Here is a 25,518-nt window from a genome sequence, read left to right as displayed (position 1 = left end):
TGCTATAAGCAGCCAAGACCCATTTTGTGTACATGCAGTAACAACTGTTTTCATTTTGGAGGTATTTTTCTGACGGAACTCTGCCAGCACAGCCTTTGCAGCCAAAGCTGTGGGAAGAGCAACAGCAGTAGAAAATTGTTCTGTTTGTACCGTGGTGCTTTTAGCTAAAGGAGCCGGATTTTGGGCGTGCGTGGGCAACACTTTAGCCTCGGATTTAACGTCTTGAACGTTTTCGGCTTTGCCGGCAGGTGGCAGAGGGCGATCAGCGCTCTGCATCCCTGCGGTGGGAAACACTGGCGTGGATGGGGTTTAAAACGAGAGGGAGGTGCTAGCAGCCTGTGCGTGCATGTGTAGACTGGAAGAGAAGGGAAGGGTGAACTCTATTTCAATCCATTCTTTGTTTTCCCAAGGTTAAGCCCTGCTTACCAGAATAATCTTATCAGCTGAAACCGTTTCAACAGAACTGGGCCCTTAACAAAACTGAGATGCAGACCCTTTGAAATATGGTAGGAGTTAGGCTATTGTATGCTTTAATTATATGTAAGCATGGCTAAATAGGCTTGGGAGGGGGAAGGCCTTTGAAAAATGTGGGCGTCTGGGTTGTTATTTGTGTTTCTGTTTAATTTACTGGAGTGCAACTAGATCCTTCTCAGAAGAAGCTGGGTGCTGTACACAGAGCCTGACCTGAGTTACACCAGAATATCTGTAATGACTGCAGCAAAGCTATTCTGGATGTTTACCAGTACGGCAGGTTCAAAGTCTCATTCGAGGGCTCTGATCTTCATACAGATGTCACTTTCTACCGCCGAGAGACAGATGATTAACATCGGATTTTTTTTGATGTATAACAAAGTTTCAGAGTGAAGGACACAGTGGAAAAGAATGGTGGTGAAATGTCTATAACAATAAAATGTTTCTTTTGACAATTTAGCCTTTCTAATAGTAAATGCTTTCAAGAATAAAGAATGTTGCTATTTTTCTGCATGACACAAGAAAGCGTTTTGACCTAAGGCAAAAAGAGAGAGCTTCAGTATCCCTTACAGAGTACTCAGATGGTTGTCGAGGAATAGCCACAAGGTCTACATGCTGTTTTCATTCATTGTCCGATATTTCAAGGGAATTTGTTGTAAAGAAAGAACAGTGTCACATACAGCTCTTTAAATAAACAAAAGGAAAGTAGCACAGATCTCTGAATTATTAGGTGGTCCCCAGCTGCTGCTCACATAGACAGAGTAGCAACTGGAGGCTTAATTAAGTTACTTAATTAGAATTTAGCACAAAGTTACTCAGATTTTATGAGCGTATAAGCTGCATTGCCAAGAGCCACACGTGTTTTATTTAAGAGGACATAAAAAATGTGGTGAGTACAACTTCTTAAAAAGCCACGCGTGACTTCAAAAGAAATAAGTAAATGGCACCTCAAAGAGATGAAGCTTTCACTTGATATTTTAACCTTATGCCATTCCCTGTTCAAATAATGGAAATCTCGAGCTTAAAGAGCAGTTTGAGTAAGGCCTGATCCTACAAAGCTATGAGCAGTCTTCACTAATGAGTGGAAAGGGCAAAATCCTTTGCAATTCTCTGCATGTTGGATACTCAGTTGGTCACTACCATGCAAACTGCCCAGTACTTTCTCTGTGTTCCCAGCAAACCATTAATGTAAACCAGTCACTTTTATAAAGTTAAACTCAGCTTAATCCTTTTTCTCATTATTACTTTGCTGGCAGCCTTCCTTTTGCACTGTCAGTTTTGTTCTCATGCCAAAAGCAATACCCAGTAGGGAAAAAGAACATTTCAAGCCTTCACTAAAGGGTTTCCTTAGCTGACAATCTTTCTCATACAGCCTAGTGACATCCAGTGTGTCATCACTGGAAGGACACTGGGCTGGATTGTGAAGCCCGCTCCGTGTTGTGGAAGCTATAAAGTTCACTGCCAGATAACAAGACTGAAAGCTAATTCAGGAACTGTTTCTCAAGAGCTATCCTCTGGCCCCCCTCATCAGAGTGAATGCACTCACTCACTGAAGCATCTCTTGGCAGAGATTTTGGCCTCTCTCCAGCTGTTTCTCTCTTCTCAGGGATTTTCTTATTCAGTGACTGGTTGTGGTCTTTAATCCTGGTTATCTTGTACACAGAGCCCCACTGAGAAAAGAAGCCTTCCCTGCCATGGAACAGTCCAATTGAAACAAATCTATAAAAATAATAATTACAAGGTCCAGTCCTCCCTATGAAATTGTCTTTTTGGGGGGATTTGGAAGCACAGACATTTTCTCTTGTCCCGTGTGACACTAAAATACATACTTTGTAAGTTAAAGCTGAATTTACGTAACATATTTGAGTAGGACCCTCGACCAAGCTTACTCATCCCTTTGACGGGGCATGCGTACTTCGAAAGCATTTTGAAATAATTTTATGAGGGTTTTTGTGCTCTTCATAGACGCCATCTAGCATTTGGTAGCATTGAGCAGATACCATCTGCAGTGACTCCGTAGGCAGTGACTAAACACAAAGCTGCAGACTCCAAGGCTCCGGTTTTGTTGCTTTTCAGTGGAAGGAGAGAAGTAAATGGCCATGAGGGGAAAATCCCCATCCTAAAATGAAAGCAAAGAGAACCTGAATGAAGTATTTGCCCTGTAGGATTAATCACATCTAGATAATCAAGATAGAAGGTATAATAGTCAAGCTGTTCCTGCATGCATGATGTATCTTGTGCTAGAGAACATTCTTTTGATATGCACAGACCATGGCTCTTGACAAGCTGTTTGGGTGACACTTCTCCATGGAAGAAGATTTTAAATTATTCTTGCTTTCACATCCTTTCTGTGTTAATGATGGGAACTGCATAGCTTTGCTCATTAAATATATTTATGCCCACTATTTCAAAATGAACATATAGCCCTGCTAACATACAGCAGCACCATTCAACATTTGCTGCTTCTCTAAGTTTCACCTTTTCAGAAGCCCTGCAAAAGACTTTACCTTTTATTTCCTGTAAAAGCTGTCTATACTGAAGTTTTTCTGAAGTACTCTGAAATTACTTGCTCTGACGCAGCACTACGAAGATGGAAATATCATGCAAACAGGATGTCTTGGTTTAGCAGCCATATTGTTCAGATCTGCTCAGAGCATGATAGGAGAAAGCCCCCGTGGTACTTGCTTATTTGCTTCCTGAAGTAGATTTGTATTGCTACTAGACAATATGGCACCTTCTAGAAGTATTTGAGCATTTTCAGTGCTCTTCCACACACACGTGTTCCCACTGTTTTACCTGTATTGTCGAAAAGATGGAATTCCTCTTGGGTGAGCACAGTTATAGCAGCATAAAAATGCTTATGTTGTCGTATTTATACTGGCATGGCTTGTTCCTAGAAGGGATAATATTACGGTGTGATTAGAGAAGGGAGATTTAATCACTGACATTGTTTCAGGTAGCCAATAGGGGAGAACGATATTAAGCCTCCAGGTATCTGCAATGAGGATATGGAGTTTGCATTATCATAAGTGCGTGTGTAATATACTCTCAGGTCCTTAGGGGATAGTGTACTATCCTGCCGTCCCGCTGAGACCAGGAAGGATCTTGGCTAGAAAGGCACCGCTGGCAGGAGTAAGTGGGCATGACAGGAACAGCCAAGTCCATTAATCCTGCATATTACCCATGGAGCCCTGTTCTCAATCTTAAAGAAAAGGTGGAAAGGTGGAAACTGGGCTTCTTGGGAATGCTATGAAGTCTCTACCAATTCTTTGTTATCCGTAAGGATTAAAGCACCTTGAAGCCTTGCTTCCAGTATCAGGCCTTGGAGAATTAATTTCCCCCCTCGCATGGAAACTCTCTGTGGGAAGACTGACTGCACAGAACGTGACTCAGACCCGCGGTGCAGCACTGCGAGTGTGCAGTTTGCTATGTTAGATGCTCAGCTTGTCCAGCTAGATGACCTCTACGGTCATCTTCCCTTCCTTTCCCATCACAGCTCCTTTTCCCTTCAGTCACCAATGACTATATGGGGAGGTCAAGTTAGGGAGAGATACAAACAGCCAAGCAGAGAAGTGGTAATGGCAACAATTCAATTTAACTATCTAATAAATATTTGTAAAAGCTATATATAGCTGAAGCATACATTAGAACTTTATTTACAATAGCATGTCCTGGTCTTTTCCTTGCCAGACCTCAAATACTTTTCATTTGGAAGTAGAGCATCTTTATAATATGGGCATTGTTCCTTAGAAATTAAGGTTTAGGGCACCATGTTTTATAAAAACTTTGGTCTGGTCAGAAATCCAGAGATGAAGAGTTACACCAAAGCTACTGGGAACGCAATATTTTAAGAGCTATGCCAGGTCAGGAATGTTTTCATAAAATCAGAAGAAATCCCAGGACTGGTAGAAATGTCTGTCTAGTCATTTTGGAACGTTTGGCTCAAACATAGCTGTGTCGGGCTTCTGGCTGACAGCAGCAATCTGAAAGTAATTGAGAAGCAACTGTGAGAGGGACGTCAGCGCTCTGCTTTGGTTTTGCTTTCCAAGCAGAGGGATATGCAAAAAGATGTAGGGGAAAAAAAAAAAAAAAGGAATCTTCTTCTTAGTTTAGTTTGTGAACAAGGGATGATTTTGGGGTCAGAGCATCAGTCTGAAACTCAGAGTCAGTGTCACACTCACACTTCTGCCCGAGCACCTCCTGTGTGAACTTGGTAAATGATTTTTGCACATGATGTTCTGAAATTCCCACTGATTTCAGTTGCTTTATTTTTTGGATGTTTGCCAGTTAACATTAAGGCCCATGTTCTTTGTTGCTCTGTTTCTTTGCTTGATTTAGAAACAAAGAGGAATAAGGGGGATGGTGCATGCAGGGAGAAGATAATGATGCAGAGAAACCTCATGTAATCTTTGCGTTTCAATTTCCTGAGGTGGTGGAGGTTTTTTTTGGGTTTTTTTTTCAGCTGAAAGCTCTGGGAACTGTTCTGGCTTGCATTTTGGATGAAGTAGCTGCTTGAAAGTCTAGTGAGAGGAGGCAGCTGTTGGAAATATGCATTCTGGATAATGCGTTCAGGCCAAGCCCCATACGCGCAGTCACACGGGTGCTGCACGCAGAGGATTCCCTTGGGTAACTTCCCTTTGAAGTGCAGCCTCCCTGCTGAATTCAGCACCTGGTACTGCCTCCGCTTTGAAAATGGAGGCACGCTTGTGTTTCTTGGGCTGAAGGAAGGAAACCCGACAACATTTTGGATCTCAGAAAGTCCCCGACATGGCGGTTAATGCGCCGCAGAGAGGAGCCTGCTTGTGTTTTCCCTGCAACCCCGGCCTCTAGCTGGTGGGGGACAGGACGGGTGCCATTTCTGGAGAGCTGCTGGCATTAGCAGCACGTTTCCCTGCGGCCCCCCGGGGAAGGCGTCCGTTACCACAGGCCCTTTACTGGGGGGAAACCGAGGTGGCACTGGGCCCTGCGGCTGGGCCTGTGGGAGCCATCTTCCTCGACCTCGACCTCGTGCCACCAGCCCACACCAGGGCGGCTGCCTCTCCTGCGAGGGGCTCTCCAGAAGCTGCCGGTGGGTCTCCCCGCTTGGGGAAAGTCCCTACGGTGGCGGTGCCGCTGACGGGCTTTGGGCAGGCGCCTGCCCCTGAGCTCTCCCTCACGGCAGGCAATGGCACTGGGCCCGCTTTCACGCTCGAGGAGCCCGGCCACCCAGCTCCCCGCGCTCCAGAGCTTCGGAGGACGGAGCCCCCAAAGCAGGGTGGCTCTGCCCTGCGGCCCTGCCTGCCCACAAGCCGCCTCGCTGCTGTGAGGGGACGAGACCCACGGCAGAGCCAAACCGGAGACGGGCGGCGAACCGCCCTGACGGAAGGCTCGTCCCCACTCAGCGCATCAGCGGGACGCCGGCCGGGGGGGTCTCCGGGAGCCGGCCGGGGGGGCGGGTTTCTGCCCTGACCCCCTCAGGGAGGACCGACCGGCCACCGCGGCCCAGGTAGCGGCCGCCCGCTCTCGCCTTCCCGCCGGGCAACGCAACGCTTCGCCGCGCCAACGCAGCCTAACCCCGAGTGGGGAGGCGGGCCCATCGCCGCAGCTGGCACCTCTGGGAACCTATCCTGGCACTCTGCTCCCACCGGCTCAGCCAATCGGGAGCGGCGGCAAAAGAGTGGGGGCGCCAAAGACCCGGCGTGAATAAAACACCCGGGACCCGTGGGCGGAGAGAGGCGGGGTCGGCACTCTGACGGGCGGCTCTGCGCAGCAATCCAAAGGCCGGGCGGCGGGGCGGACGGCCAATGGGCCGCCGGGATGGGCGTGGCTGGGCGGCGGGGGCGGGAGCAGTTGCCGGGGGGCGGGGGGGGGGGGGAGCGGCGGCGGCGGCGCTGCTCGGTGGCGACGGGCGGCTGAGGAGGCGCCGGAGGGAGGAGGCTGCGGGCAGCAGGTGAGCGCGGCCGGGCCGGGCCGCGGTGCGGGTAGGGCCTTCGCCGCGGCAGGCGGGGGCCGGAGCCGTAGGCGGGTGTGGCGGGGGCGTGCGAGCCCCGCGGGGTGCCGAGGGGGGGGGTCCGGGCGCGGGGGAGGGGGGGACGACGACGCCGGAGGCGGGGGAAGCCTGAGGGGGCCGGCGGGGGCGGCGGTGCCCCGGGGAAGTGCGTGCGGGGACCGGGGGAGAGGCGGGGGCGCCCTGCGGTCCCCGCCCCGGGAGGCAGTGGGGTGGGCCCCGGCGCGATCCCCGGCGTGGGGTGGGGCGGGGGCCCGGCGCAGGTGGAGCCCGCGGGGGGGGGGGGGCGGCCAAGGCCCTGAGGGGGAGCGGCGAGCCGGCGGCCCGGGGGAGCGACCCCCGGGGCGCTGCCGCTTCCCGGTCTCCCCCTCCCGGGGCTGCCCGTGGCCGCGGTCTCTCCTAGGCCTTGAATCCCGGCCAGGTTTCCGTCAGAGGGTCCCTCCGGCGCGGCCGCTGCCGGGCCGGCCGTCGCCGTGCGCGGCGCTTTGTATCGCCTCCCGCCCCTGCGTGCGGCCGCGGGAGCGAGCGGAGGGCGCCGGGGCTGCGGGAAGTTCGGGCTTCCCCGAAATCCTGCGCCTCGTCTCGGCCGGGGCTGGAGCGCTGTGAAGTTTGGGAGGGCGTCGGGACGAGGCTCCGAGGCGGGGGCGCCGCCGACCCATATCTCGCAGCGGGAGCTGCGGGGGGAAAGGCCCCCCGTGAGCCGTGAAACTCGCTCCCTATTTTTTCACCCGGTTCGTGGCTTCGGCGGTCTGTTTCTGCGTGTGCAACAGCCCGCCAGGCTGCACAAAGGAACAGGCGGCCGGGTTCAGCCCGTCCTGCGACGCGCAGGAGGGATTGACGAGCAACAGCGTGCGAGGCGGAGGGCTGCCGTGTGCCCGGGGGAGCGCTGGCCACGGGCAAGCATCGCTGCGCTCGATTTTCGGTAGGGGATGAAGGGTTAAAACGCAGCTTCGGGCTGGAATGCGCTTAACTCCTTTGATTGCACTGACGGAGGTGAACAGTCTTGGAGAATGAAATGATGCATCCCTCGGAGGAGAGTTAATGTCTTGCAGCAGCTCCGGTCTACAACTCCTTCGGTCCAGTAGATTTATGTAACCTACTCATTAATGGTTTATGAAACGATAAGGGAGCTTTCGGGTTGATTTCTGTGCGCTACTGCGTTTTCAGGGTGGTTGTCGGCGTTTCTTAATTCAGCTGTCCAGCGTAGGAGATACTTAAAACTGTTAACAATGTCTGATTGAACCTTTTAAGGGGTTTTGTTTTGCTTTGCTTTGTTGTTGTTTTGTATTTTTGATCTTCCTGCCTCTCCAGATAGGCTCCCGAATGAGGAGAGTGGGTAAAATGGAAGGCACAGTCATTCTGTTTGGCTACAGCACTACACTAGGTATGGCTTGTAGCAAAAAGTGCAAATATTTAAATGGATTTCTGACTCATCAGTTCTCTTTGACTTATTGATCTATGGTTACTATGAAGACGGTCTTTATGATTATGCAGAAGTTAATAGTTACCATAGAGAAATGGTATTGTTTTTCTGCTCATCAGTGTGTGTTTTCCATTTCTTCATCTCTTGGCAATTCTCTGTGGAAATGCTGCTTTTTTTTCTCTTAGCGAAAATCTTACGGAAGAAATAAAAAGTAACGTGAACGAAGTCCAAAAAAATGAACTTGAGTTCTGTTCCTCCTTGTCTGTGATTCTTAAACTCTTTTGATAGCCTGAGTTATCCTACAGTAAACTCTTTTTAATCTGTAATTGAATAAGGTGTTGGTTTTAAGCCTCAGTGAAAACTCTGATTTACAGAACTCTAAGCATAACACATCAAAGAAATTTTTTCCTAAAGTATACATATGAAATGCAATTCAAATCAGCCATTTAAATCCTTATTGGCAGAAAATTTATTTTTCAGCCTGGGAATTACTTTCCTGCATTTATTACTTCTCTTAAATGTGTGGAAACTGAAGGTGCGTGTAGACTAGACAGCGTAGACAAGTTTGTTTATCTTCTCACCCTGGCGTTGTGAAACCCTCTGATTTTGTATTAGTAGCTGACAGCATTATGCATTTAGGAAGGAAAAAACCCCAAACCAACAAGGCACTCTGGGCTCTTAAAACTCGCAAGACTTCCAAGTATTACATTTTGTAGTTTGATATAGCTGCGTGCGTGGTGTCAGAATGATCTGTAAGTACTTTTCTTTCCTACCATAATGAGCATGGTGGGATAAAAACTTTCTGAAATGACAGTGAAAATCCTTGCAAAAGTGCTCGCCTCCTCAGGAATAGGGGCTATCAGGAAAACATATCATAGTAGATATTTTTTATTGTGTGTTCTAAGAGCTTGTTACAGCACTATACAGGATTCTTGAATTCCACCTATAGGTGTTTTTATTCTGCTAGTAATATTGGTAGAGCTGCATAAGATTGGAAAAAAAATTAAATTGCCCTAATGCTATAGAAATTAAATCTTCTGCACTCTAGAAAGATGTTTTACAGAATCGCTCAGGTAAGACATTCTAATGGCAGCCTAAGCTGGTGTAACTGCTGGCTTTGGGGTCCTGTGCTAGTTATTGCACTCATCTGACATTCTGCTGACCTTGTTCTTTTTGGGGCGGAGGGGTCAAAGGTTATTTATATTCTTATTTATTTTGCAAGCTTATCAAGCAAGCTTGGTTTAAACTGATGTGAAATCATGGCCTTAGTCTTGCTTTTGGAGTTTATGTTGATCAGTGAACATATATTAAAAGGTTACTTGTTCAGTCCAGGGATCTCAATTTTAGTAAGTGACATTAGAGCATATTGCCTTTCTTTTCCTGCAGAATACCAAGCTAAGACTTAACACGTCCTCTACAGTCATGTTATTGCATTACCACCAGAGCAGCTTTGATTCCTCTGGCTATGCTTTCACCAAAAGGAGCTATTTTTCCCGGTTAGTCATTCTTTGCTGATCCAGCTGAAAACCGTGGTACAGAAAAATGTTGCGCTTCAGTTGGATCAGCTGCCTGAACTGGCTGACTTCATGGCTATGCAAATGTTATTGCTCACATAGGAGGAGGAGGGGGCTGTGACCACTCTTTTCTGAGCTCTGTTTTAGTTTTCACTAACCTTGTCAAGAAACTTGGCAGCTTAAACTGGGGCAGTGGTGGTCCTGTCTCCTTCTTGACTGCATGTCTTCCCCTGCTGGCAAGGAAGCCTTTGTGGCTGTGAGTTAAGCAAAGTCAGGGAGTTAATCAGGCTGGTAATGAATTGCTTTTGTTGTTTTGTTGGATTTTGGCTGGATCATGTTTCTGAACTGGCTGACCATCCAGGTCAGGGGGTAGGAATCGGGCTTCCTGTTGAAGTGAATGAGATAGGGGGTGGGAGATGGGGCCATAGTAGCTCTGATTTAGATTTCCTTGAGCTGTTCTGGAACCGTACCTTTCCATCAACATGACTTGGGTTAACAAAGACTTACAGCAAGCTCTTTTAAGCTGGCTTGGCTGATAAAACCTCAAATAAATTGGAGAGTGTTCTTCCGTTTTTCTCAGCTGGCACGTTGATGTGGGTGGTAACAGTGGCGAGTGGAGGATGAGGAGCTAGGGATGGGCTAAGCACAGGAACCTCAGACTGACACATCTGTGTCTGGAAGAGGATTTGTTCTCATCTTAATTGTGGGATCCATCAAATACCCATTTTGAACTGATGTTCTTTACAGTGTATAGTTAAAGCAGATGTTGCATCACAAAGAAGAAAACTTTCATAACAAGCAAGATCAGGAAGACTGTGCAGGAGGCAGTGTTTGTTGTTTTTTTTTCTTTCCATTTTTATTGACTGAGACTCACAAGCATTAATAGGCTGTCATCAGCGTAGAAGTATAAATGTATAAATGGCATTGTGTCATGTGTAACTGCAGTTACACATTCATCCAGAATCCTTTTAAGCGTGTTGCAGGAGATACCCCTGTGAAAACTTGAATTGCTTTGTTCAGCATTTGTCCTTGCGGAGTAATTCTTTGTAGAGTCTTGGTGTTCTGTAGTTATCAGATGTGATGACTTAAAGATGTTTCTGCATAGTAATTTATATATCTTCTGTTTCTGCAGAGTTGTGACTGAAAGTGTGTCCGGACAAATGATTTGTGTGTGAGAAATTGGCTGAAAGAGGAATATGGATGCCAAAATGTAAAGGTGCTCTTGAGGAAAATGTAAAGCTGTTCATTTCAGAGTTTGGGGGTCAGAAGCAAGCTCTTGGCTTCATTGAGTGCTGAATCTGTAGGATTTTTGAGATTTTACTGGTATTGAAGCCAGAACCAAAGTTATTAGCCTTCTAAGTGAAATAATGGTTTCAAATACAGTGTATTAAGACTTGTACCAAACTGTTCAGAATTTTTTGGGGTTGCTTTTCCTTTTCAAGGAAGCAACAATCTGGAACTTCCTGGGGAATTAGATTGTAAACAGTACTCTTTAATCTTTAGGTGCACCCAGAGAGTTTATTAATCAGAACTGCCTTCTGTAGGTATGTACTTGGTCATTGGCCTCGGCTTCTTCACAGGGCACAGATCTAGGACCTACAAGTACTGCTGAGGCTATTACAGAAAAATATATACTGGTGGACTTGACCAGAACCACTCTTACTGCGTGCTAACTGTTCTTAATCTAAATGTGACCACTTCATTTTTCTAGGGAAAAAACCCCAAACCTTAAGGGTCTCTCTTCCCTTCCACTTTTAATGTTGTTTAAACTTGATAATGCAGTTCAAGCCTGTGTCGAGGCACCACTCTCAGCAGTGAACTGATTTTAGACTTTTAAAGAAGCTGGTTTCTGTAATCCGCCAGGACTAGAGATAGCCTGGCTTTTCCAAGGCTGTGCAGTTTGCTGATGGGCACCACTAAGTGTATAACTACCAAACTCTCCTAGTTACTCAGTTTGCCTTGCAAGTGAATGCTTCGTGGCTGTTAAATGCTTGGGTCTTTAGTTAGCTGATATTTTCATGTGTTGACTTAAGATTTTGAGTGAGGATAGTCTGCTTTCAAAGGCATTAATTCATCAACTGCTGAAGTAAAAATCTGTGGAGACATGGGAATTTGTTCCCTGTACAGAGGAATGACACAGATAGAAACTTGGTTCACAATAGATACAGGCTGGGTCTAACTTTTGTTTAGTAACTAATGGTAAAAGTGTTGGATTAGTATTTTTACTTTGTATGCACAGTATGAGGGAAAAGCAAGTATGTTCCTTCCTACTAAATACGTGTAACAGTAATCTTCTAATTTTATTCTTGGATGTTTTTTTCTGGAACTTGGTAGAGCTAGACCAGTTTATGTGAAGCAAATAGCCAAATAGCATAGTCCCATGAAACGTAATTGCTGGCTTGGCTTTTTGCTCTAATATTTGTTTCTTACTCAAAGTAATAATCTAAATTCTGTGGAAAATAACCAGTGGGTGCTTTTTCTCATGAAAGGACAGTTGATACTCGTTTGATTTGTACAGGTCGCTGTAACTGCTGGGCTACCGAGCAGTAGCTGGGTGTTGTGGCTGGCTCATGTCTCAGCAGTGGGATAGATTAATTTTGCAGCCTTTTCCCCTGCTTTACGAGTAGTCCTTTGTAAAGTATATGCTGTTTTTTTTTCCAAGGCTGGCTATTTTATTGTCTGCTTAACATGATCTTTCTGCTGACTATTTTTCATTTGCAAGAATGGGATGTGATGCTGTTTCCAAAAAGCCTGCGAGGCTTAATCTGGTCTAAAAAGCCTGAGAAAGAATTTACCGTCATTAAGGTGGTATTAGTCAAGGTTTAGTGCTTTATGCTGGGCCTGGGTTCCTGTGTGGGTTCTTCCTTGTAGTCCTGATCAATGCAGGGTCTGTGTTTATGCAGAGTCATTGCCTTTCAGGTTGAAATGCATATCACCTGTGTGTCAGATTCCCTAACCCAGCCTGAAATAGCATGTATGGGAATTAGAATGTCTGGTTTAAGGTCTCATGTAGACCAGGTTTTATGGGATTCAGTGGTTGTAATACTGGTTTTGCTTTTCATATTTTAGCAGATATTTACTGATACAGTGGCTTTTGGGGGTTTCTTTCCTTCCCCTCCACCCCCAGTGAATTATCAGTAGTCTAGTTAATAGAATTAATTGTGCACTCTCTCATATTAACAGGCCTTGAACATTATCAGAGGTTAATTTAATATTAAGTGTTCAATTTTGCTTGTGTCTATGAATTTCAGTATTTCTGCATAGGTTACAGTGTTTGTATGAAAAGCATCTCACGTAATGTGCTCTTTCTTTAACTGGATTTGCATGGGGTGGCTTTGAAAGAGTGTCATGACGTGTATACATATTTATTTACACATTAGGATTATTTGGTTTTTTTTTTATATTATATGAATTTGTTTTTCAGAGGCAATTTGTTAGTTTAAAATGCCTCTCAACTGTGCCATGCATGGATTTTCCTATGTAAAGAAAGTAGCCTGCAAAAAGCCAGTCAGTCTTTGAGCAACTGGGCAGTCCTGTGTATTTCTCTTAGCTTGGTAGCAGAAAGCCAGCCTTGTGCAAGGGAATGAAGGACTGCAATTCAATAAATATCAATCTTTTTGCCAGGATATTTATTGAAAGCTTTTATAAAATAGTTGTTTTTATAACAACCTTTTCATTGTTGATTTTATATATATATATATATATATATATTTTTAGTCTAAGCTATGTCTTGGATTTATTTTATGCAGCTGGCAAATAGAAGGGTGTCACTGAATGCTTTGTCGAACTCTCTGGGTGTGTCTTGGATAGGTGCACCATGCTAATATTGAATATGGATTGTTTATCATTTCATTTAAATGTCTGTAATAGGATTTTGTGGCGCTTTTTTTTTTTTCTTCAGGTTTTATTTTGTCTGGGCAAATTCTGACCTGCTAGCTTAGATAGGCTAGAGACCCCTCCACCAGTCTGCAATGAATGGGATGGTAACTAAGTCATTTCTGTGCTGCTCCAGGAATAGCACAGTGGTACATCAAAATAATTTTTAGGTTTTCTCTTATCCTTTTACCAACCTGAATACTTTGTGTCTTGGATTTTCGTAAGGAGTACTCAAAGTCTGTGAGTGTCATCCACCAAATAAGGTCACTGTTATTTTTTTCTTTGATACTGCAATACAAATGTTCATAATTGTTCAAAGGTATTGTAGGAAAGCTTGTAAGATTGTCTTGGCACAAACCTGAACAGCCAAAATGCATAAATATTTCTTTGCTGTCTAGTGAGGTGGGGTACACCCCTTTAAAGAGATGTATGCATAGTACTATCTGAAAGTTTTCCATGTTCTTAAAAATATGGAATTTCTGCCTCAGAAATGACCTTTATTGACATATATGACATAATACAGTGTCATGTCCCTTACCTCACATTTCAGACATGGTCCTGTACTTCAATTTTATTTTCAGTTGTAGTCAGTTATTTTCTGTGTAATTAACTCTTGCTTTGGACATCATTTACTTCGTGTGCAAAAGTTTATTCTCAGGGTGGTCATATCCACATAGTGCTTTCAGTATCTTGCTCATGCACAGACCAGGAACATAACTGGGACTAGAAAAAGTCAACATGGTTTGTCTGCCTATGGTATTTGTTGACTTTAAGCTAAGGACCCAATTCTGCAAACAATATTCACTATTCAAGTGGAAAAAAAAATTGACTCTAACACATACTAATTTAACAACTGTTAAATTGCTATTCTAGTACTGCAGATTTAGTTCTTCCTTTCTTCTAAGGCAGGCAGTGCTGAGGTAGAAATACAGATACACCAAATACAGTGAGGTTCTGTGAACTGTTATTCATGTTTTGAAAATCCTAAGGATGCTGAAGAAGTTGATCAAAATAATTATTTTTGAGGAAATCCAGGATGAAAATCTGAGTCTGTCTTAATTTCTTTATTCCTCAATTTCCTGTCTTAATTTCTTAATGTACTGCAGTGCTTTGCTGTGGATGAGTATGGTCACTTGGTTGGGAAAAAAAAAACGTTTTCCACAAAATGGCTTGCCTTCTCCTGTTGCATGTTGGTCTGTTACCTGCATTTGGATGATTTGATATTTTATGCTCTCTTTGATAGTTTATTACTCTCTTTCATCTCCTGCATTTCAGAAAAACAATAATTAGGTATTCAGAGGTAAGAAACTTTTTGGAAATGTGTTCTGGAATTGTCTGAGATACTGGATTGTGACTTACCTCCAGTCTTGCCTGGTGACAAGCTAAGCTTCTTGCACTTCTGAATTCCAATTTAGCATCCCGGGACTGTTTGATTGTATATTTCTTTCTTGAATAAATGACAACAATGATTTCTTTTTTCCAAATTTGTTTTTAGTAGGCTCAGTTCCCTGTTTCCACTTCTGCAAGTGCTAGCACTGGAGCTCTGGGTGGGGGAGAATTAGCAACAGCACAGCCCCCCTGCTCTAAGTAAGTGACAGGGATGCAGTGCATGTGGCTAGTGAAACTATGAGCTAGTACATTTTGGAAGTGGTCCTGCCTACCTCCCCCACCCTCAAAGGCCCCACCTGAAGTGAAGATTACACATGTAGGAGCTCTTTCCCTGGAATTTCTTCCAGATGCGTAAGTGCTCTCTCCATAGGAGGGAGGTGACCAACAAGGTGGCACAGGTGACGACGGCTCCATGCCTCTTCAGTGGAGAGGTATCTGGAGCTCAGGTTGTGTGAGCAGCCAACTGCTGATTGTCTTGCCATAGGACCTAGGTTTCAGAGATGAGAACCCATCTCAAATCCATCAGTGATGGTAGATCTCCTGACTACTACCAGATTGTCTTGCTGTCTGCTTCTAGTAGATACCAAGATGTTATCTGAACCAACTGGGTTCTGCTTGTCGCCTTAGCCCTTGCTCCCCGTATAGTGTATTGCAATCCAGTGGTCTTAGTTCTGTCCCCTCGTGTAATAGCCCTAGAAGTAGGGGTTTCTGCAAGAAAAGGCTGTGCAGCCCTCTAACCGCAAGTAAATAGTAGTAATTGAATGGGTGTCTTGTTTTTTACAAGTGGGTATTAGATCAAGTGGGCATTAGATCAAGTGGGAAATGGAACCAGTTGGTGTGGGCAAAATATAAGCAAATGCTAAAATTATTAATGAGATGATTGTGAAGATACAGTTTATCTTGCTAATGATAAAGTTACCTTAAGGAAAAACAAAAAAAAAAGTGGTCCCAAAACCTTCCTTCAGATTTTCTACAAAGAATGGAAAACTTCATCTCCTTTATGGAGCTAAGCTATGGGGTTGGTTTTTTTTGTTCCCCTTCACACATTGTCTCTGGCTCCAGTTACATCTGAAAAAGCACAAACATGCTTACTCTAGTCTTCTTAATGTGGCTTTTACGTAAACGAATGCTTATTGTTCAGTTTACTGCTTCAGTGTTTGGTCTAGATAAATTCTGCATAAGCTTCCTTTCCGCTTTCAAAGATGGTCTTTCAACTTTCTAATGTACTTCTTTCTGCTGTGAGGCATACCACATGTATAAAAACTGATTAGTTGCAACTATGTTTGCCTTTATCTTCATGAAATAGCTAATGATTTGTTGACTCATCTATTTGAGATGCCGTTGCCACCGATCTAGTTCTGTGCAGAGATACTAGATCAATCTACTGTGAATTGCTGTCCCAGTTTCTTCAGTGGAAAGGGACTGGCATCTGCCAGTCTTGCATCATGTCACCCCCAAATCCTGAGGGCTGCTGTTCCAAAAGGTAGGTGTGAAATGGCTATGGCCCTAGTATTTTGAAATTCAGGTTAGAATTAATTCCGTCTTCCAGGACTTGCTTTCAGATATACTTTGTGGCATTTGTGGATATCACCAGCAGTTCACAGCTGAAAATTGTGTTTTTACACTGCAGTTTCCTTGGTTTACCATGTGGTGCAGCATTTATAAGGCATGTATGACTAGCAGGGCTCTAAACAACACTGGCTTAAAGCTACAGGTCTAATTCTTGGGACATTCTGTTTTTGGAAAGTGGGGAATGGTGCCCGTTGAAAATACACTGGGAATTGCTTCTCTTGACAGCTATTTACATGGAACTGTGAATAGCCCTTCCACTCAGGACTTAATGGCTCTTACGGTCTAAGCAAAGTAGTTTGTTGAATTTTGGTAATTCTTAGCTCTTGCTTCTTTTAGGCATGTCAGAATGATTGAAGACAATTATTAGTTTAGGGAAGTAGCAAGGATGGTCTTGGTTTTTGTTTAATTTTTTTTCTCAGAAGTACCACATTAGGTGTTTTCGTCTTTTTAAAAATGAACAAACAGTAGTTGCCACGTTAGGTGTCATTAATGAGTATTCATTTAGCTTCAATAGGCTGTTAAAAAAAAAAAAAGAAAAAAAGTAACGTTTCCCTAGTAATCCTGGTATGGAGTGTATGGACATCAATCTCATTTATGCTTAGGTGCTAAAGCAAGCTGCCTTACAGTGTTAAATTAGATATTGCATAATTCTATGTTTACTTTGGGGACTTCATTATCTACTGTTTTAAGTTTGGAACTGGGTTACAGAAGTTCCTGGGGTTTAATATTAATTCTTTCCTTTCATGCAGTTTAGAAGTTGTTTTTATTTTCCTGAAGATAGGAATTCATGTCCCCATACCCCCTTCACAAGTCTTTAGTCTCAATAACATTTGTAAAGGATTTAACCAAGAGAACTGTCATTAATATATATTGTTTTCTTACAGTTATAATTTCCTAATGGAGTTGGGATCATTTAAGTTCAGACACATGGGAAATGTGTGAGGTGGTTACTGTTTAGATTGTAACATATTTCATTACTCTCAGTCTTGTCCAGAGCAAAATTAGGGAAGAACTTCACATCCATTTAAGGTTTTTATGATTCATCTTTTTGGGAATAGAAATACCACTTACGCTTTATCTGAAGGGCGATCAGAATAGTTTAGCATTCTTAAAATTCTCCTTTATTTTGTAGTAGTCTATATCATTGTGTAGTGGTCTTTCAGGCAGATAGTGTAACGTTTCTTTAACTGTGACTAATGGAACATCTGAATATCAGAAATTCAGGTTAACAGGAAGGGGGAGAGGCAGGACAGTAGCAAATTGTATAATTCTGTGTTCAGTCCGTGAAATAAATCACATGAGTCATTCAAAATAGAATTCTTGTGGTACACAGAAAGTAAAGGACGTTGAAGAAAATTGCAAATTCTTTGCTGATTTTGCAAACGGAAATGTTCCATGGTGCTGCACAGGTTTGTTGAAGAGGAAGCTGGTTGATGGATCCTCTCTTTTTTTTTTTTTTTTTTCTTTCTTATTTTCCTTGACCTTCTCCCATAGAAACTTCAAGGCGAAAGGTGCAGGTTCTTTTTGTTCTAAAGATCTATTTGCTAATAGGTTATTTGGGGTTAAATCCAGAAGACTTAAATTTTGCAACATTAATGTTTAGGTTTTTGGCATGGTTCTTCACTGGGGGTTGTGAATCATATTTTGTTTCTTGTGTGTGGTTTATGGTGGAAAGTTAGGAATGCGAGAATCTCATTGAAAAGAAAGGGTGTTTACTGCTCAGCGTAGCAAATAAAACACAGAGATGAGACTTGAGTCCTCTTACTTTCTAGGGTTAAGGTGCCACACTCTAAGCTGCAAGATGCTTATAACCTTTGGGATTTATAGTTGTAAGCCTCTTTTGAAGTTTAAAACATTTCTGTGGTTCATGGGTCATTCCTTCTAAAATACCACTGAAGGAGGTGGTAGATGTGCCTGTAGGCAGTGTTATGACATTCAGAGGAGCAGCTGAGGGTGTGAGCTGTAAGCTCAAAAATGTATTTCCCAAGCAAGTCCTGTTCACTAACAAGTATTTTTGATCCTGGCAATGACACTACTGAGGGTGTCTAAGGGTGGCCCTGGATATCTCATGAATCCTTAACCTGATGGCTGCCACTGGAAGAACTGGTCTCATTGCCCATCAGGTACTTCTGCTGCGTCTTTTTTGTTTGACTCTTTCGTAAACCATAACCATTCAATGAAACCAGCAAAAAGTGAGTATTTTCTGCTCCTGTGATGAGCTGCGTTGTCTCCGAGTGGTCTGGCAAATGCTGGTGTAAGGGAGAAAGGGAACTAGTGGGAGCAACGGGCAGTTGGATTAGTACAACCACCTCCTGCAACCCGGTCTTAAATGTGAAGGGATTGTAGTTTACATCTGTTTAGGTTCTCCAGTGCAGGGAATAGAGAAGTTAATTTGCAGCTAGTTAAACCTAGCTCGGATTTCCATGTGGAAGTGGCATGCTGATGATTTTTGAGATGGTAGGAGAGCAAAAAAGTTGTTTGTGTGTTTTGTGAGGGGAAGTTGCACAAAGTAGTAAACAAAAAAGGAGTTGCCCTTGGAAAAAAAGTACAGTGTTTCAACTTTTTATGAGGGGGAAGTGTTTTATGTCATCATTTTGAAGATGTTCCTCATTCCAAAAAAAGTAATAAAAGACGCACTGGCCTAGAGAGGGTGGGTCAAGGGTAAGCATGGCCTTCAAGCCCAGTTGTCAGGGCCCCTTTCTGGAGGGGGAGAAGATGGTGGAAGTTGTGGTGACTGACTTGGGGACTGTGCGGCATTTCTCTTTTTTTCCTCTTTAGTGTATGGATGTAACACTCTTACTTGGTATGTGTGGGGTTTTTTTCTTTGAATGAGGGCTACTTGGTCAAATGGCAGGTAGGTTGGTGTTAGGTGGGTGGTGTTGGGGAACTACCAGCTTTGAGGAGATCTGTCGGGTGCGTGACCTGCGTAGCCAGCGCTAGAGGGAACAAGTGCTGGGCTTGCCTGAGAACAGGTGAGTTAGAGAACTTCACTTATGCAAAAGCTGGAGCAGTGGCAGACTTTAGGCTGTGAGAGGAAGCAGGTTATTGCTTGTGGGTCCTTAATGTCTGTTTTTGTCTGGCCCCATTGCTGACTGCTCTTTTCTCTGCCTCTCGGGGAAGGAAGAGGAACCTCTCGTCTGTGTAGTCTGCCTAAGAAACCTTACCTATTTCAGGATCCACCTCTTGAAATACAGAGAGCTCTGAGCATTGATTTTTTGAGACAGGTGCTCTAATGGAAATAAGCATTTATACGCTAGTTTCTGAAATTTCATTTAATCAGGTCTTGCTTTCAGAAAGGCTGCATCAAACACAGCAGAATTTGTGTTTCTGTGCTTGAAACCCTGAGGCACCAGGGAGTGCAGGTGCAGCCACTTGCCCTAACTGTTCAGTACAATCTGTAAAAAGTCTGTATTTCATTTGTTAAAGATGTGGAACCACTGATTCACTGTATCTAACCTGTTACAGGCTATAGCTGTGACATGGTTGCTCTGTTACTGTGTTCTGTGTTACTGAAGCATCAAGTCAGTACTGTTAATGTTAACTACCACTAACCTTTCTAGCAAAAGGGTGTAGCGGTACCAGGTACCCACATCTGCACCGGTAATGTAGCTGATTCTTCAGCTGTTAGTCCCCAAACAAGGTCTGCCAAGAGTACAGAATTTCTGGAAAAAAAAATTGTTAACTTTAAATAGCCTGTGCAAGGAAACCTGAAGTGTAGCTGAGCTCAATTAAGTTTGAAAATTCATCACATGGACCAGTTATTAGTGAGGTAAACACCTTGTATTTATGGCAGAGCTAAAGAATTTTAGCCATGAACGTAATGCTGTATGATTATAGACTCAGTAAAATTTATTTGGGTGGGAGGAAGTGTTTAATTTCAGTCTGTTCCAGCCACCTTTTCTGTAATACTCTGTGTTGCTAAATGCTAAGTAACCACTGTTATTAGAAGTTATTTTGAAGTAAACTTGCATGTTACATATAACTTAGGAGAAGAAACTGAACATTAAGTACACTTTGATCTGTTCTCCTGGTAAAGATGCCTGCTGTGTTTATTCAGCTATACCTTAGCACTTTATCCTTAATATTTCTATGGAATTTTCTGACTCTGTTGGTTTGCAGTCTTTTTTTCCTTTAAAGAGTGGTGACTGAGCATTGCTGTGTGCAAGTCTGGCTTTAAATAGGCAGTAAACAGCAGAGTTTGAAACATGGTTTCCCAGTTTTAGTTCTGTGATGAGGACAGTTGATCTAGAAAAATCTTAATGGGATTATGTATGCTTTGATTTTATTAAAAGGAGCCTGTTTTTGCCCAAAACTTCACAACATAACTGCTGTAGGTTCAATTTTATTGTGGGTGTAGAACTGTGTGTGCCATTATAAAGTCCAGGTGCTTTTGCCATTTAAACACTAATCTATTCCTACTCTTTGCTTTAAAAGCCTCTAAATTTTTTAATATTAGTAATTCACTGATAGGATGTTATTTGGGTTTGAGTTTTAGTAGGAATGGTCAATTTTGAGAAATGACAATGTGTACTTTTCTCCCTACCCCCTTCATTCTGGTATGTGACACCAAATGGACAGCTTATTTGCTGTGGCACAGCTGTGATTTGGCTTTTTTTGCCGAATGGAGTTGTCAGGTCTCCTGTGTGTTAATGTCGTAAAGGTGATCCAATAAGCTTTATGTGTATGTTGGATAAATCTTGTTTTTATGCCTAAAGTAATGAGGGGTTATTTGTATGATGGTGCCTTCAAAAATGGGTTTTCTGGTGTTTCTAGAAAAGCTCTACCAGTTGTTCTAGTAATTTGTAAATCTCTATGTATAGACAGGCATTCAGATTTTTAAAGTCAGAGGCTTTATCTATTCCAAGCAAAGCAGAATCAGGTATCTGATTCCCTGATTTGCTGGAGACTAAGATCAAAATTATTTCTGAATTTGGCAAGCAACTCTTGCATTGTTTTGTGACACTGATTTTTAATTGTTTTTTTTAATTTTTTTTTTTTTTTAATTCCTTGATGCCTTCATCTTTGTGAAACAGCTTGTACATGGGCACAGGGGTTCTGCTGATAGGTGTCAGAGTGGGCTGCCTGAAAGTGAAGTGTGAGACTTGTGCTTAGGCATGGAGATAGTCCTACAGATACACCTCAAGAAGATAGCTGCAGAGAAGTCTGAGCCTGAGGAAAACTATAAATAATGGATGCCTTTGAGCACTGTTTAATACAAAGGAGGTCTTAGGGTAATGAAAGTGATTGATAATCCAAGCTATTTGCTGACATCCTCCCTCCTTAACGATTACTTATGTAACTCATTTAATTTTCTTAAATTATAGTGAGAATGAATTGCCTTTGGTGAGTTGCCTTCAGTCCAGCTACATTTATGCAGCTTGTTTAGTTCTCATAGCAGTTATTTCAGATTCTGACTTCACAACTGTTCTGATGTGACTTCTCTCAGAACAAGCTCTTCGCTATGAATGTGAACAGGTTTGTTTCAAAGTGGAGAGTTTGACAGAAATTGAACTCAGAAAAAGGCTGAGAGTCTTTAAAGTGAGAATGCGTATTAGTGGAAATGTGTGAGGCTTTTGGAGAGCACTTCTTGTTTGATTCTGAAATAGTCTGGATGAAGTCCACCTTCTTAAAGTTCATATTGAAAGTTTTTTTTTCTCTTCTACTTGTTTCATAAAACTTGATCATGAATAAAATTAATTTTCTTCCTGTCAAATCCAGTTTCCCATTATTCTTCAAGTGGGAAAGCTTAAAAGCTTAAAACTTTTAGAAAACTTGAAAGGGCAGATCTTATCCTGGAAAGGCACATTTTCATACTGAGTAGATGAAACAACATTTCCTGCTTCTTTCTTAGTGAGGCATGCTTGCTCAGAACAGGCAAAGCTTAAGAGGAAGCTTTTACCTGGATATGGTTTCCAGCTCTTGTCCCTTTACATCAGCACCCTTCCTCTCAATCCCACAAGTGCTTTCAGGAGGACTTGCTGCCTGCCGCTGCTGTAGGTCAAAGATCAGGGGCTGGTTTCAGGGCGATTGCGAACCTGCAGGCTTGCAGAGGCCTCTGACTAAATTGTGCAAGTGAAGATCTTCCTGCAAAAGCTCTGGAGGACTCAGTGCATGGTTATTTTCCAGTGAAATGGTTTGTTTTATTAGCACAGAGATAATGGTGTCTGCAGCAAAGAAGCACTAGCAACATGAGTGGAGGAATGTGTTGCTTTAAAACTCTTGCTATTCTAGGTATGTTCTGCCTTGTGGCTCTTAGATCCCACGCTACGTTAACATAACCAATGGTCCTGGAGGAGGCAGGTGTAAGACAAGCTTTTTCTTCCTCCCACGGTCTTATTTCAAGTTTGATCTTTTTTTCATTTTCAGGGGTTAAAAAAAACCATTCGTTCCTGAAGACAAAAGGGTGTGTTCAAAAGATATTTCAAGGAGAGGAAAAAAAAAACCAAACCCAAGAAATTAAGTAATTAGAGGTTGTAAGTACACAGTGAGGACTATCTATTTAACTGAAGGTGACTTGCAAAGCTTGTGTATTTTTTATTTTATTTTATTTTTTCTTTATAGATGTTGGAGCCACAAGGTCTACCATGATTCTTTTAAAACCAATTCTGGATATGAAAGTGAGGGAAGGATCTCACAGTTATGATAAGTCACAAGTCTGTAATTTCATTTTGCAATTAGTTCAGTCATGCCAACTGAAGCTTTTCAGGCTTATAAATTTAGTAGTGTTCATGATTAATCTAACAATTAGAATTTGTGTTAAAATACATAGACTTGAACACCCAGAAATCCTCTATGACTGGCTTTGCTGAAAGTGAAGATATATCCACTGAAGCAGAAAACATAATTCTTAAATGCTGGGTAAGCTGGAAAATAACAATGACTGAAAATGGGTAATGTTTTTCAACTACCAGGACTTAAAATATGAAGCCTTGTCGGTAGGAATCCTTCCTCTAAGGGCAATTTCGACCTGCTTGCTAAGAGAATCTGGGGTCAGTTGATAGCAGTGGAGATGGAAAAACGGCCATTTCCAGTTTCTCTCCTGAGCCTCAACTCTACTGGGACTATGGCAGTGTTAACCACAAGTACAAATAGACAGTGCTCAAAGGGTGTGTGGTGATTTTTTGAATTCTGACTATAGGACACTGAATGCAAGCTGGTAGTCCCAGAAAAAGTGTATTAGCAGCACTGAGAAAGAGTTAGCCTATTAATAACTGATAACATCAACTTTTAAGAAAAGGGCTTGCTTTTTGGATGAGTAGGATGATTTTAGAGGTCATTAGTTGTCTTAATACTGCTACCAAACAAACATGAAGTCTTCATCTCCAGATAAGCTTTGTATTAGTGTTCTGTACTATTCTTAGTACAGCTTTCGGTCACAAAGTGGAACTTAAAATGAAAATAATAGCTATAGCAAAAAGAATATATATGTCTGGAAATTGGGTAATGTGCTGATACTGAAGCAGTTTGGTACTTGGCATCCTTGCGTCTAGCACTGTTGGCAAAAGAAATTCTGCAAAAGGTAAATTTATCGGTAGAATTTGAGTCTAAAACATGCACACTTGCAATGGAGGATCTCCTTGCTTTTGGAGTAACTGGTTGTGGAGGCAGATTGTTCTTCACAGAAAGATAATCTGTAAAGGTAGTTTAGACATACTTTACCGGTAAGGTGTGAAACTGGTTGTATTTATTCATTATCGCTTCTATTGTGCTCTTAAACTTGAAGCCAATTTAGGTGTCAAGAACAGAAAAGGCTGAATCTCTCACAGGTTTTCTTCACTTTAAGCTGGGCGTTCTTGAAAATGTGTATTCAAATGAAGCAGGACTAAGATAAGGTCTAGTAATTGTTAATAACGCAATAAAAAGTACCAAGTTCCAGTTACAAGTGTTGACTTAAATCTGTTTTAAAGCAATCTTTTCTGCTTTTCTTAATTATCTTAATGAGAGCAGACATCAGTTACTTTGAAACTCTCAGTATAATGGTTCAAGTCTTTCAAAGATTTGCTTTAATAATTGGAGGAAAACATTGCCAAAGTCCAAAAGAAGTTGTGAAATGCAGTTTGTAGTAGTCTGTGTAATGTGTTTTAAATTTAGTCTGTGAAGTCTAGCTAGTAGAAAAACTACCAGTATTAGGAAAAACTATTGGTGTTAGTACAGTCACAAACTAGACAAGTGAAGACAAACTTAATTTAGCATTTTACCATTTGGCTCCCAATAGTTTATATAGGTCTACTGAATCAATTCTTAGCATTGGCAAAATTGCAGTTTATCTCTTCTCGATGCTTTGTGTTACAGTGCCTTAATTATAGTTAACCATGGAGTTCCAAGTGGAACAGGTTTTGTCAACACTGAAAAATTGTAAAAACCCAGATTTTATTTTTTTTTTATACCCTACCAGGGATGTTGTTGGTGCCGATGGAGTAAAAGCCCGAACTTGCAGGTTGTAGGTTATCCTCTGTACTTTCTGAAAAGATCAACTATAGGTTGCTGTTAGCTCAATCCTGATATGTTGAACTGTTTGTGGCTGCCCTAGTTTGAAGCCTGCTGGTTATATCAAAGATAGCCTGCTGTTAGCTTAGGGTCCAAATCCAGTCTTTAAGACAGAATTTTTCATTTTGTTTCTGACCCTTTGTAGTGCCTAAGTATAGTGAATACTAGCTTTTGTTTTGGTAATTTTCCCTGCATTGCTGAGTAATAGATGCATAGATGCAAAATCAACTCGGAACCTGCAAGGTCTCTCTTGGCTATTGCTTATTACTGTGCATCCAGACCAGCAGTGTTGTCAGGTCCCAGCTGGACTGAGGAAGCAATACAGCTGCTGCTCTCAAGCTCCATGCAGAATTACAATTTCCACCAACAGTAGGTTCTGTACTGGACAGACCTCTGTGTCGTGGTACTGTTCTGGTCCTCTGTAGCTGCTGCGCAGTGCTGGGTCTGTCTCGGAGATGCCGCCTTTTGTAGAGCTGCTCTGACTGTGTCTTTTCACTGGGCTTCCCCTCTGCTTTTGCTTTTTTTGCAGGGGTGAGGGGAAGTGAGAGGGGCTGCTCAGAGGAGACCCATGCTGTCCTGCTGGCCCTGCATTTCCCAGGGTGGTTCCAGTGCCGGGGAGTCGGCATGGGGCTGGTGCTGCACCTGGGCTGGCTCCCCTGAGAAAGATGGAGGTTGTGAGGGAGCTCTGTAGCTCCTTGGCCTTATGAGCAGTGGATTTGAGCTGAATGCTGCTTGGGTGGGTCCCAGGCTTTGTTGCAGGGGACAATATGTACGCTATAGGTTAGCCTGCCTTTATCCTA

At 42.9% G+C, this 25,518-nt stretch overlaps 1 protein-coding gene across 6 annotated transcripts in view; it reads left to right on the top strand.

Moving 5' to 3' along the window:
* The first annotated feature begins 6,308 nt into the window (after nucleotides 1–6,308).
* NUMB (NUMB endocytic adaptor protein) overlaps nucleotides 6,309–25,518 on the top strand; it is a 96,288-nt gene continuing 77,078 nt past the window's right edge. For 5 of the 6 annotated variants that reach the window (XM_075030592.1, XM_075030591.1, XM_075030590.1 and 2 more), the window contains exon 1: nucleotides 6,309–6,400. The gene's annotated coding sequence lies outside the window, so the exon portion shown is untranslated. Of the gene's footprint in view, nucleotides 6,401–7,364; nucleotides 7,380–25,518 lie in introns of those variants that run through there. The other variant, XM_075030589.1, reaches the window with a different exon arrangement.

This window comes from Buteo buteo, chromosome 6 (assembly GCF_964188355.1).
Source record: "Buteo buteo chromosome 6, bButBut1.hap1.1, whole genome shotgun sequence".
In the NCBI taxonomy this organism is placed as follows: domain Eukaryota; kingdom Metazoa; phylum Chordata; class Aves; order Accipitriformes; family Accipitridae; genus Buteo; species Buteo buteo.
Note: the sequence above shows the minus strand (reverse complement) of the source record. Positions and strands in the feature narration are given on the sequence as shown.